This window comes from Egretta garzetta, unplaced genomic scaffold (genome assembly GCF_000687185.1).
Source record: "Egretta garzetta isolate BGI_Z169 unplaced genomic scaffold, ASM68718v1 scaffold1687, whole genome shotgun sequence".
NCBI lineage: Eukaryota > Metazoa > Chordata > Aves > Pelecaniformes > Ardeidae > Egretta > Egretta garzetta.
In genome coordinates this window covers 17,824-18,401 of record NW_009260152.1, presented here as the reverse complement: position 1 = coordinate 18,401, position 578 = coordinate 17,824, and positions in this window count along the sequence as shown.

Sequence of the window (578 nt, the reverse complement as noted above, 5' to 3'; positions counted from 1 at the left end):
GGGGGGACACGGAAGGGATACGCAAGAGCCCCAGAGGGACAGGGAGCCCTGGGGGGGGTGAGGGGACATGGAGGAGCCATGGGGGGGACACCAGTGGCACAGAGCCCTGGGGGGACATGGGGACATGCACGGAAGGGGACGCACAGAGGGGACACGGAGGAGCCACTGAGGGGGGAGCAGTGGCACAGGAGGAGCCCTAGGGGGCACAAGGGGACCCCCGGGCGGGGGGACACACGGAGGGGACATGAGGGGGATGAGTGGCACAAGAGGAGCATCGGGGGGATGAGGGGACACAGAGCAGGGACACGACAGAGACCTGGCAGGATGAGGGGACACAGAGGAGTCATTAGGGGGACAAGGGGACACACAGAGGGGACAGGGAGGCGCCACCATGGGGGGAGCAGTGGCACAGGAGGAGCCTGGGGGAGGGGGGGGAACAAGGAGACCCCCCAGGGAGACAGGGAGGAGCCCTGGTGGGACAAGGGGACACACAAGAGGAGCCCTGGGGGGATGAGGGGACACAGAGGGGACACGGAGGAGCCCTGGGGGGATGAGGGGACACAGAGGGGACACAGAGG